We start from the raw sequence: 11,754 nt of genomic DNA on the forward strand, positions 1-11,754 counted from the left end.
GTGGTTCTTTTTCAAGAAGAATAATTTCTTATGACTTTGGTATATCAACTTCTCAAAGCAGGAGAGAGGGGTGTTGGTCAGGCTAAAGTTTATTAACCAAGCAGCCAAGAGGAAAAGCAATTGTCAAAAGCAAAGCCAGTCTAGTCTTTATTTTGGCACAGAGTGCCTGAAAACCACTTATTTCCATTGTTTTTGCCCCACAAGGTGGTAGATCTGCAATTCCTACTGTTTATGCAGACGCATTTTTCCAAAAGCACATTGTGAAAGGAAATCATGAGTCTGTAATCCAGACAGGCTGTCTACTTCAGGACACATTCTCTTGAAAGTGGACACTCAGCATTGCTTTAGTTACTCTGCCTTTCCAGTATCTGTAGGTGATATATGAAGGCATTTAGTTGGGATTTTTTTAACCAACTGACAGTTCATCATCACTCAAATTATTCTCATCCCTAAGACTTGCAAAATTGAGTAGATCTCATGAGTGACAAGTCCAGATAAGATAATTATTTTCTAAATTGTGCAGTCTGATTGAAACTATGCTGTCTCACCTGCTAACCTTTGGCTCCTTTCAGAAGTTCAGAGATTAAAAATAAAGGGTATATATGCCTATTGCTAATGTCTAGGTGGCTTGCATAAGGGCATTGGTCTTCTTAGCCTAAGGAGAAGACCTTATATCTCTATCCATTTGGATAACTGCCTTTATAAAGCCATGATCTAGAATGTTTAAGAAGGGATTATATGTGCAGAAAGACGTGGGGTATACTTTCCTGGGCATGATAGGTGAAGAGGAACATGGAACATGAGAACAAACAGCATATTAGATATCAGACCAGAAAGCTCATAGTACTTTTGGCTTATGACATCTAGCCATCTAAGATTAAAATGTATTTTTTTCTTTTAGTCATATCTTGTATCTGAGAAGATATGGATTATATCCCCTTAAGGTCCCCCCAGTATTCATTGCTTCAAACAATTACTTGTTATGTATTTGGGGATTGATAATAAAAAGGATTCACATAAATCTTTGTGTAATGATGTCACACTATGATTTACTCTCCATTTGTCCAAACCATTCACATTCGTAGCTCTGCATTAGGTCCCTCAGGAGCAGACCTGTACATTTTCAGAACACTGTCAATACTTCATGCCACTTCGCACCCTTAAGTGTGATGTCTTGGGCATATGTTTGCCAGGTTGCATGAGGTCATTCTGCCTTTCTTTTTATTTTGTGGTTGCTATAGAAACAGTGCAGTCACAATGTTGGGAGGGGAACACAGGGGCAACCAAAAGTGTACAGTAAAAGTGAATCTATTCCCTGGTTTATCATTTCTTCCAGCTGTCTCTATTTGTAATGATTATCCTGTTCACATTGGGAATATAGACATACAGTCAAATTAGCTGAGGGCTATTGCTAGTAAGAAATCTCATTCTTGACAGTTTCCCCTTTCAGCTTTCCCTCCCCACCCCCAAGCTCTGTAGTAGGGATACATGAAGCTAGTCGTATTTAAGGCTCAGGGTCTCAGGCTGTTCTTCCATGCCTGGCATAGTTTCCCTAGCACGAAACATATTTGAGCCAGAACAGTTTTCCTTGTACTTTGTTTATGTAATTTCAAGGAACTCTTATCTAAATGTCTCAGATTCATTTACACTTAATAAAATATTGTCTTCTTTGATCTCTTTTCTACAGGATCCCTCTGCACCCTTGGGTGTTCACTGCTGAACAAAATGACATATTTATGTTTTGGTTTCATTTATGGAGAGTTGCAGCTGAAGTATATGCTTCTTAGAGCATCCAACCATTTCCTCCCTCAAGTAGCAATTTCCCCAACTAGTTTCTACACAGAACAATTTTGTCCTTGATAATACTATATTGTCATAATCAATAAATGTTGGTCTGGGAATATCCAGTAACCTCTGGAGTAAAGGAGGGCAGGGGCAGGAAATTTTGGGAGCCAAATAAATGGAGCAAGGAACATAGGGTACGTACATTATACATAGTTCAGAAAGAAAACTCTGGGTGATTGATATGTGTCATACACATCATGTGAGGTGCCAGGGTGGGTGAACAAGGCAGTGTAGTGTTTGTGTGTGTGTGTGTGTGAGAGAGAGAGAGAGAGAGAGAGAGAGAGAGAGAGAGAGAGTGAGTGAATTTTTAAGGAAAAATTTGAAGAAGGAACAATAGAAATGTAGGGAAGTAAAGATACAGTATGTGGAGAAAGAGTTCAATCCTAAGTGCTTGTATAGTAATAGTCCAATGACAAGTACAGATATGTTTTGTATCCCAAGCGGCCCCACTCCTAGCCAGCCTTTGCTAAACTAGAAATCCTCTTACAGAATCTCACTTTATATCATCGATAATGCCAATAATAATAACAACTAACACACTGATAAAGCACTTCAGTGTTTGCAAAATGATTAGATAGATAGATAGCAATAACTCTGGGAGGTAGGTCTATTATTATTTCCATTTTACAGATGAGGAAACTGAGGCTGAAAAGGTTAATTGACTGCCATGGGTTACATAATTAGTAAGTGTCTGAGCTTGGAGGATTCAAACCCAGTTTCCCTAACTTAAAGTTCAATATTCCATTCACTATAGCACCCAGCCGCTTATGTGACCTAGGCTCTATGTTGAAAAACTGTCCTTCAGTAATTAAATTTTTGTTCTAAAGAAATAATAGCTCAGTGTCATAGCCTTACTCCTTCAGGAAACAACATGAAGTCCAGTGGGTCACTCACTTTTGATTAGAGCAGGGGTTCTTAACATTTTTGTGGGCCATATACCTCTTTGGCAGTCTAATGAAGCCTATGGACTCCTGAGAATAATATATTTCAATACACAAAAGAAAATACATAGGATTACAAAGGAAACTAAGATGTTGAAATAGCTATCAAAATACATAAAGTTCACAGACCCTGGGTTAAGAACCCATGGCTTAGAGTGTTTAATTTCTCCATCTACAAGGGATTCTGATTACACTAATGACAAAGGTTAATCAAGATCCTGCAGTGGTAGGTAAGACAGGAGCAGATGGGCCAGTTATTAAGAAGCCTTTTAATTGTTCCATGGGGGAAAGTAAAAGACCTTCAGGTCTGAGCAATCCTCAGCAGCCATCAAAAGGACTTTGGTACCTATTTGTTGTAGAACTTCACAATTATATAATGCTCTGAGACCCTGGAAAACTCACTACATGATTTCTACCTTCCATAACTTGGTCATGCATACTTTACCTGTCTGCTGAAGAGGAATTGACCCTTTTAAAGCACTTATGTAACTGTTGGTATCAAAACAAATTCATTTTTTAAGGCTGAATAATCTAGTTACAATAAAAAGAGGTTTTATATGCCATAATTGGGTGATTTTCTTAAAAAACATATGCATGATTTAGACATGATAAAATAAAAATTAAGGAAAGAATCTAAAAACACAGTTCCCATGATGAAGTGTTCCAAAATGGCAGTGAACTATGAAGTAGTATCTGGATTTTAGGAAGGATGTTACAGCTAGAGTTCTTCTAGGTGATCATCCCCCACTATCAGTAGACAAGGTTGGTTTTTTTTTTAATTTAGCCATTTGTTTAGGTTTTAAAATTGCAATAATAGCCTGGTTTGTACTTATGCAACAGAAATTAAGTCAAAACCCAACTCTCTGCATTCTTACAGCATAATGCTAGTATGGCTATCCAAAAAGCATTTATAGACTTTGAGGAAAAATCTGTCTTCCTATTGTTTTTCCTCAGGTTAACAGTATAGTTAATTTCCTGAAACAATCCTCATAGCAGGGCAAGAATAGGGGGTTTTAGTGAACACTAAAGAAAAACCACCCTGTGATTAAAAGTGTGTCTCCACCGAGTAAAAACAAATTATTCTTTGTTGAAAATTAATTGAATGTTTATGCTGTAGTCCTGAGAGACAGAAGTAGTTTCTATAAGAAAGTTGTTTTCCAGTGAGTAAACTTGGTCTTGCTGTGTCAGCAGGAAGCAAGGGTCAGCGATCAGTTTTCTTTTATGGTATCTTAAGTTGAACTATCCTTAATCCAAACCCAGAACTGGGAGGAAGAGCAAAGAGGACAGAGAGTGAAACACACAAGGATCCTCCATTCACAACCCCGTCTCTGTAAAGCAAGACACAAGACTGAATAGGTGGACAGATGCTATCTTTTTGCCACTTAAAGTCAGAAAAGAAAAAGAAAAAGCTCTTTTCTGTGTGCACCATTAGAGGCTTAACAAAATTCAGGCCATATGCCTTCTTTGGAGAGTGAACTCAACTGTCCCCACAAGCAAGCTGGCAAATGAAGGACTGAAACAGCTCTGAGTGGTGGCTGGACAACAAGCATCAGTGTAAACTCTAAAAGTATAAGCTAGAAGAACACTAATTGGAGAGCAGAAATCGAGGCAGACAGAAATTAGAGAGCAGAAATGACAGAAATTCAAGCAGTTCAGATTAAGAGGTTCTCTTTATGGACTTTTTCTTTAATACATCATATCCATAAAAGCTTCTCAAGGAATAACAAACTGTAAAACTGACTTATACTAGATGTGTGACCTTGGACAAATCACTTAACCAACTTCATCTGCAAAATGTGATAATATTTGTTCTCTCTACCTCCCAGGATTGTCTTGAGGAAAGCATTTTGTAAGCTTTAAAAGTGCTACATAAAGGTGAATTATTTTTTAAGTTATGTCATTGGCTCTTGATAAAGTGAGTTTGCACAAATCCATTGGTTTTATGGAGAACGTATCTTTGGGTTCTCAAAGCAGCACATTTGAAGGGAGAGAGATCGCAGGTCACAATGCTCCTGAAATAGCTACACTTGAGTATTTCAATGGAGTCCTATTTGGGCTGAGTTTTTTTCAAATGTCTCATTTTCACACCTCATTTCATGAGCAGACAAAGCCTTAAGGGTCATTCAGCAGATGTGCAAATTTTTAACTAATAACAACTAACGTTTATATAGCACTTGATATGTGCCAGACACTGTGCCAGGCGCTGTACAATTATTATCTCATTGGATCCTCACAACAACCCTGGGAGGCAGGTGCTGTTATTATCCCCCTTTAGCAGATGAGGACTGAAGCAAATGGGTTAAGTGACTTGCCCAGGGTCATAGAGCTAGTTAGTGTCTGAGGCAGAATTCGTCAGACCATGTTTGAACTTAAGTCTTTCTGACTTCAGGCCTAGCACTCTCTCCACTACACTATCTCACTGCCAGTTTCTTTGCCTTTTGAGCTTTGCTTACATCTCCAGTTAAGAGAAAGTATTTCATATCAAAACATAAATTTTAGTGCAAAATTCAGTGTCTAGAATTCTGGTTCAAAGATGTCTGTGGTCATCACCTAAAGCATTTTAATTTTAGCTATTCACACAAGTTATCACAATCTGTTAAATATCCAGTGGGTAAAAAACATACACTCAAATTATAATCCAATCTAAATTCACTTGGAAAGATGTCACAATATATTTACTAGAGAGCTAGATTTAGAGTCAGGAAGACATAATTTTGAATCCTCCTTCAGATAATGCCGAGCTCTCTGCTCCAAATAAGAATAGTAAGAACACTCACCTCACAGGATTCAAATGAGAGAAGGTAAAGCACTTTGCAATCGAAGCACTAAAATATCAGCTAGTATTTTGAATGGGGCAGGTGGGTGGCTCAGTGGATAGAGCATTAGGTCTGGAGTCACGAAGATGCATCTTCATGAGTCCAAATACGGCCTCAAATATTTACTAGCTATACGACTTTAGGAAAGTCGCTTAACCCTGTTTGTCTCAGTTCCTCATCTGTAAAATGAGCTGGAGAAGGAAATAGCAAATCACTCCAGTATCTTTGCCAAGAAAACCCCAGGTGGGGTCAATGAAGAGTTGGCCATGACTGAATATTATTTTGAATAAACACCACATTGAGGGAGAAAAGTACTTTGTATACCCTAAAAGCACTACAGAAATGAGTTATGGTACTTCAGAAGTATTCCCTCCATACAAACTTCAAAACGTGGGATCTTGTATACTTTATCCTATGAGATTCTCATATTCCACCTGAGAGCTTCCAAGGAGGATTTTCCAACATTCTATAGGCCTTACTCTAGGTCTTGTACCACTTCATGGGTACCAGTCCAACATTCCTCTGTGATCTCCTACTCTTGCTATGTGGCAGCCCTCCCCAAATCATATATTCTTGAATTATATCCTTTATACCACTTCTCACAGACTATCATTGCAAATATGTTGCAGTCTCTTGGTGTCCACCATACTCCAGTCCATTGGTCTTTGAGTCGCTTATAACTTTGATGCTACTGAAGATTGTAGTATTCCACAATTCACAACCATAACGCAACCCCAGGAGAACAGTTATGCTGGTTAGGGCTTGGGATTATTAAAAGAATTGGAAATTTCCCCTATGTAATCTAACCTATACCCTTCCAACTATGGACCCAACTTACTGTCTACAGTACTACTACTAAATATATTTCTCGCCTTCTAACTACAACATTTGGAAAATGGGCTTTTTTCAACCATTTAGATTTTTCTTATGTTAATTATCAGAGTTCTATCTTTTAAATCTTAGAACTCATTGTAGATGCCCTCTAATGTTCTGGGGCTTAATGAACTTATATAAGCAACACAGGAGTATGTGGAGGACCCAACTGCCTCTAGGGATTCCTTCTATTTGTATTCCGAGCAAGACATCTTCCACAAGAGTAGTGCACATCTCTGATACATCTCCCTATCAGCCTTACTTGATATTAATGATCAGGGGGTGGCTCAATAATTATCTCTGTGGTTGCATTTATCAAGCAGTCTTGTTGGAAAAGAGTGTTTGAGGCTGTTTTGCTTTAACAAGTCAAATGTTTTTTAAAATTTTTCAGTGAAATAAAGCAGGATCTTGTATCATATCTGAAACTTCCAGTCAGTTGTACAATTAAAAATATGTGATTGGCTATATGAAATTGTTTGATAAAGTACTTGTTTTCATATTTTCATTGTGGGCACCCTCACTACATGTACAGATCATTCCCAAAGATTTTATAAAAATAAGAAGGCAGATATATGCCTTGATAATTATCGATAACCTCTCAAGTATTTTTTTGGAGGGGTAGTGATATTTTCTGTTATTTTTCTATTCTATTAGTCTCTTCCTCTACTCTATTTCCATGGAGATAGCTCTTAAAAATGTTCACTTAATGCAGAGGTTCTTAACTCTAGACTTCACAGACTACCACCCCAGCAAGGAGTCCATGGACAGGTTTCAGAGGCTCCAGGTACTTGGATGGTGAAATAATTACATCTTTATTTTTACTAACCTCTAACTGAAATTTAGCATTTCAGTTACTTAAAAATATTATTGTGAGCCAAAAATAGACTTCCTAATACAGCCAAAGGTATCTATGATGCATACAAAAGTGAAGAACCCCTGCCTTAATGCCTTCAAGATTTATATTGTCTTCAATACATATTTCCTGGGTCTGTATTTGACCTGCTCCAGCCATTCTTCCTAACTTTTTTTCATAAGTACCATTTCAACTTCCTTGTAAACCACATCTTCAACTGAATTTTAAGGTTCAAATAGAGTGGCTCTGCTGACATTGATAATGAAAATAGTTCATTATGGAAACATAAATCTGTTCCATTTTTTTCATCTATTGTCTTCCTGCCAATACCATCCATGAATTCTTTAAAGGATGTGGCTTAGGTCTCATGCCAAGATCTCTGTCACCTTGTTTTTGCTTTCACTGTTTCTATGATATGATTCTGCCTTCATCCTCTTCAGTGATGAAGTATTTGTGTACTAAGTAAGTTTGTATTCTAAGTTGGCATTGCCCTTGGCTACCATCTCTGTGCAATTGATAAAAAGTTTGGAGTTTGCTGGTTAAAATGGTTTCTGAGCTCTTTTGGTCTCCTTCTCTTGGCATCATTTACATTTGTTAAACTTTTTCAGTAATTGGTAACAATTGAGGTCTTTGCCTTTCTTTCCACTATTCATTTTTCAGCATTAATACCTTATTCGAATAGACTAGGTTGAAGTTGTTGCACTTTGTGGGCAATGTCTTCTCATCATTACTGCTAATTTGATGTTGATTTTGGTCTTTAACTAATCCTTGGTTTGACTGCACACAGTTTGACTGCTAAGACTTCCACGTGAGTAGTGAATAGTGAGTCATTATTTATCAGGATAGAATGTTTTCCTTTTTTGTAATGTTGTTTGCTGCTTGCCATGCCCAGTGCCTTCTAACTCTTCTTGTTGAAAGAGATACTAATATATAGGCATGAGGTTTCTGGGTAGTCTATAAGACTTTGACATCTTTCATTTCTCAATCCTAATGTACATTTTCTAACATTTTATCATCTTATTATCCATCTTTGCATTGAATTCACTAAGTCTCAAATAACATGGTTTAGAGAATCTTGTTAGATTCATGGTAGTATTTCTCCCTTCCTCCTCTGTAACAGATATTGATGCATAAGCTGCAGTTATCTTCACTGTACTCCTTTTGGTTGTGATCATCATTAGTACTACAATATGAAAAGACCAATCATCTCATGAAATACTGTTTTTTATTGCCTCTTGGCACTTGATGAAATCGCCACCTCTTTTTTGCCTTTCCAAGGAAAACCTGAAGCTATCTTTCCATTTAGCTGAAAATTTCTTGTCTTCTAGTTTGATTTATATTAGAATGCATTATGACTTTTAATACTTCCAAAAAGTTTGCCATTGAACAAGTCTCATATTTAGAGTGTCAACAGTAAACATTTATAGACACTCGAAAACTGTGTCATTTTTGGCACCCTCAATCTCCCTTTTCATTTTTTATTTTCCTTTGTTTTGTAAATTTCCCTGGGCAAAGAATTTCTCATTTAATGGCCAACTTACTGGTAATCAGCCACTCTGTACTTGACTTAGTTGGTCTAATCATTAGACAACAGATTCAGACTCACTGGGAAAATGCTGTAAGCTAGAACTTTCCCCTATTGGCAATTGGTTGACATAGCTTTCAAGAATCCCTCCCCTACACCATGAAGCAACAAAGTAGGACTTTGAGTTCGATGAGTTATAATTAGAACTCAACAAGAATTTATTAATCAGATAGTTCTGAGCACTGAGGATACAGGGACAAATATGAAATAATCTTTTCCCTCAAGGAGCTTACTTCATATCAAAAGAAAAAAATCATGCACACAAATAAATAAATATAGAGTTAATATCTATTTATCTGTCTATCTATATACATACATATACACACAGTAAATACAGTAATTTCAGCAGAGATACTATCAGCTAGAAAGATCAGGAAAGGCCAAATATAGGAGGTGGCACTGAAATGAGTTTTGAGGGAAGCCAGGGATTCTTAGAGGCAGATTGAAGAGGGGCATGCATTCAAGGCATGGGGAAGAAGCCAGGCACAGGCAGGGAGGAAATGGAATGTTTTGTACAAGATGTATAAGTTATACCAGTTTACCTGGAATGTAGAGTGTATAAAAAGGAATAATGTGTAATAACCCTGGAAAGATAGGCTGGAGCCAGATTGTGAAGAACTTCAGAAATTAAGCAGAAGAATTTATGTTATATCCTAAGGCCACTGAAATTACTGGGGGTGTTTAGCCTGGAAAAGAGGGGCAAGATTGCTGTATTCTAATAGGTATATGTGTATATATCCATATGAATGTATTGTATAGACATCTCTATACTCATACATATATATGCATACATAGATAGATAGATAGTCTCCAGCATGAGCTCCAGCATCCCCTAAGAGGAGAGGTGCCTTCCACTTAATCATGATTCTAATCATACCCTACATATCCCAGTGATCCTGAACCCCTGTAGGTCATCAACCAAATCCCTTTCCCCGTCCTCTACTGCCCAAATCCTTGTTCCCATCTCCTCCAAACTTCCCACTCCAAAGTTCCAACCAAATGCCACCTGCCCCATCCACTGTGCCCTCTAGATTGCCTGCTGCATAGGTAACTTCCCTCCATCCAAACTCTCTGAGTCCTTCTATCTTCTACCAGTTGTTGAAACCTGGCTCAACTCTGATGACACAGCCTCCCTAGCCACCCTTTCTAGTACTAGCTACACCTTCACACATTCCCCTCAGCTCACAGGTTTAGATGGGGGAATTGGAATATTTGCTCCTCATCACCACTTCCAGGTTCTATCCCTGCCTCCATCACTCAGTAACTTCTCCTTTCCAGTTTCGTGCAGTGCATATCTATTACCCAATCAAAATCCTGGTAGCTGTTATCTACGGCTATCCAGGCCACTCTCCTTCCTTCCTTAATGAGTTTGATACCTGGCTCACAATTTTTCCCTCCTCAACTCCTGCCCTCATGCTTGGGATCTTCAGCATATGTATTGACTCTCCCTTTAACATCCTAACCACTCAGTTCCTCAACCTATTCACTTCCCACGACCTACTCCTCCATCTCACCTCAGCCACATATGAAGATACCCTTGATCTTGCCAACACCCACAAGTGTACCACCTCCCTGCTCAAGAATTCTAAAATCCCCTAATCTGACAATCTATTGGCTTTACAACTCTCCCACTGCCTTTTCTTAGCAAATCCTGCTCTTCATTCACACCATGACCTTCAATCCTTCAACCCTTCAGTTCTCTTCTAGGCCATCACTTCTATACTAGCTAGTGTCTCTTTTTTTCCTATCTTGGCCCTTTGTGTACAGTTCAACTCTATACTGTCTTCTTCTCTTGAGTTCCCAGCCTCTTATCATATTACCAACTCTGTCCTGCCAAGCTTTAGCCTTGGACCATTCCCACCATTCACCACCTTTGTTCTTATTCATGTGCTATAGAACAAAGGTGGAAAAAATCATGTGACCATTCTGATCGGGTCCATTACAAATTTATGATACAGAACCTCAACTGGGCCCTCACTGCTGCTAGGCAGTCCTTCTGATCTTGCCTTTTCAAATCATTTTCTCACTCTCCTCAGCAGCTCTTCCAAGAATTTTCACCCCTCTTCAAATGTCTCATGGTTCACTCTCTTCATATCCTCAGTTGAGAACCTTGCCTCATATTTTACAGAAAAAAAAATGAGGCTATTCATTGTGAGCTCCCTCTCCTTTCTTCATCCTCATCTCATATCAGTCATATGCCTTCTGCCACTATCTCCTTCTTCACCCCGTCTCACATGATGAGGTGGCCTTACTCCTTACCAAGGCTAACCCCTCTACTTGTTCAAGTAATCTCATTCTTTCCCATCTCCTCCAACAGACTGGTCTTCTCTGTCATCCCCACTCATCATTTACTTTCAATCCCTCTCGCTCTACTGGTTCATTTCCTACTGCCTACGAACATGTCTACATCTCCCCTCTCTAGAAAAGATCCTCTCTTGACCCTTCCATCCCTGCTAGTTATCCTATATCTCTTCTGCCCTTCCTATCTAACTTCCTCAAAAAGGTAGTCTACAAATAGGTGCCTCCACTATCTTTTCTCTTGTTCTCTTCTTAATGCCTTACAATCTGACTTCCAATTTTATCATTCCACTCAAACTGCTTGCTCCATATATGAACATGAAAATTCTTTTTAAAGTTTATTATTTCAGTACATAATATTGTTACACCCGTCCAGAGTTTAAAGATTCTATGATTTCATTGGCACAGGTATTCCCCGTACCAGTGCTATTACCGGCCCCTAGATCAATGGATCTTAAAAGCTATGCTACAGTATGCTAATGTGCTTTAAGCTATGACTAAGCATGCCATGAATTGTGTGGCACTTACACTTGCAATCACATA

The 11,754-nt window shown here is 38.4% G+C and overlaps 1 protein-coding gene across 1 annotated transcript in view; it reads left to right on the forward strand.

Annotated features, from left to right (window-relative positions):
• LMNTD1 (lamin tail domain containing 1) overlaps nt 1-1,899 on the forward strand; it is a 102,069-nt gene extending 100,170 nt beyond the window's left edge. Inside the window, exon 12 of the mRNA XM_036758443.1 lies at nt 1,688-1,899. The gene's annotated coding sequence lies outside the window, so the exon portion shown is untranslated. The remainder of the gene's footprint in view (nt 1-1,687) is intronic.
• The last annotated feature ends 9,855 nt before the right edge of the window (nt 1,900-11,754 follow it).

Source organism: Trichosurus vulpecula, chromosome 5 (assembly GCF_011100635.1).
Source record: "Trichosurus vulpecula isolate mTriVul1 chromosome 5, mTriVul1.pri, whole genome shotgun sequence".
NCBI classification, from domain to species: Eukaryota; Metazoa; Chordata; class Mammalia; order Diprotodontia; family Phalangeridae; genus Trichosurus; species Trichosurus vulpecula.